Raw genomic sequence first — 2,005 nt, forward strand, 5'->3', positions numbered from 1 at the left:
AAAAAAAAAAAAAAAAAAAAAAAAAAAAAAAAAAAGCCAGGCTGCAAGTGGGACTTTTCCTTAAGGAATGAAGAGCCAGAGACTTGCTGTGCAGGACAGGCAGCTCCCCTAGCAACTATGCAGCAAGACACTGAGAGCTTTGTGGAGCTCCAGGAAGCAATATATGCCAACAGGCCTATCTGGGCCTCAGTTTTTTAGCTGTCAAATAGAGATTGAGACTAAAAAAATCTGCACTAGGGTTGGGCACGGTGGCTCACACCTCTAATCTCACAAGGTCAGGAATTCGAGCCAGCCTGGCCAATATGGTGAAACCCCCGTCTCTACTAAAAATACAAAAATTAGCCAGACGTGATGGCACACACCTGTGTAATCCCAGCTGCTTGGGAGGCTGAGGCAGGAGAATTGCTTGAACCCGGGAGGCAGAGGTTGCAGTGAGCCGAGATCACGCCACTGCACTCCAGCCTGGGAAACAGAGCAAGACTCCGTCTCAAAAAAAAAAATCTGCATCGTTATGAGGACAAATTGGGATTGTGTGGGCAAAGTCTTGGCACGTTTCCTCCCTTGAAGGAAATGGCAGTCGTGAGTGACTTTACCACCACTGGAGATGATGAAGAGATAAGCAGAAAAACATCAAGGCCTTCAACTTACAGACAAGATGGAGTAACAGGAACCAGGTTGACCCTTCTACCTGAAACAACCAAAGGAGCCAGTCAAAATACATGCAATGGTGGTTTCAAGACACTGAATACCATGCTGGGCACAGTAGCATGCACTTGGAGACCCAGCTACATGGGAGGCTGAGGTGGGAGGACCACTTGAGGCCAGGAGTTCAAGGCTGCAATTAGCTATGATCACGCCACTGCATTCCAGCCTGGGCAACACAGGAAGACCCCCATCTTGAAGAAAAAAAAGAAAAAGGAAAAAAAAAAAAAGACATTCCAGGTAGTACGCTTGGGCAATCGTGGGGCTCGCCTTGTTTGTATCCCATCTTGGCAGGGATTACTGTCCTTTGTTTTCTGATATCTGGAGAGAATTTCTAGACCACAGCAAGAGGAGGCAGAACTGAGGTAGAGCCCAGTGGACTACTTGAGCTGCGGAAATGGAGCTGAGAGTCCAAGGAGACTAAGGCAGCACTGCTTCAGATCCACCTAACAAAAAATAAAAGCAAGACCTAAAGTGATCACACTGTTTCCAAGTGACTTAATTACTTTGCAAAGCGAAGTTTGACGTGATGTATAAGAATACAAAAATACCTAGGCAAAGAATTTATCACTACAGCTGGGCACAGTGGCTCACACTTGTATTCCCAGCACTTTGGAAGGCCAAGGCGGGTGGATCACTTGAGGTCGAAGTTCGAGACCAGCCTGACCAACATAGTAAAACCCCCTCTCTACTAAAATACAAAATTAGCCAGGCATGGTGGTGCATGCCTGTAATCCTAGATACTTGGGAGGCTGAGGTAGGAGAATCACTTGAACCCAGGAGGTGGAGGTTGCAGTGAGCCGAGATTGCACCACTGCACTCCAGCCTGGGCAATGAGAGTGAAACTCCGCCACAAAAAAAAAAAAAAAAAAAAAAAAAAAAATTAGCCAGTCATGGTGGCACACACCTGTAATTCCAGCTACTCAGGAGGCTGAGGCATGAGAATCGCTTGAACCCAGGAGACAGGTTGTAGTGAGCCGAGATCGTGTCACTGCACTTCAGCCTGGGTGACAGTGCGAGATTGTCTCAAAAAAAAAAAAAAAAAATTTGAATAAAAAACTAAAACAAAAAAAAACAAAAAAAAAAAAATTATGACTAAGAACTCAAAAGCAAATAGAACAAAAAAGTAGACAAATTAGACAAGCTAAAAGCTTCTGTACAGCAAAAGAAATAACAGTAACAACACATATCTATCAGAATGGCTTACATTTTTTAAAAGAATAATGAGTATTAGTAAGGATGTGGAGCAACTAGAACTCTCACGCATTGCTGGTAGGAAGAATAGTTACTTTGATAAACAGCG

Source organism: Rhinopithecus bieti, unplaced genomic scaffold (assembly GCF_001698545.2).
Source record: "Rhinopithecus bieti isolate Rb0 unplaced genomic scaffold, ASM169854v2 scaffold_44745, whole genome shotgun sequence".
Taxonomy (NCBI): domain Eukaryota; kingdom Metazoa; phylum Chordata; class Mammalia; order Primates; family Cercopithecidae; genus Rhinopithecus; species Rhinopithecus bieti.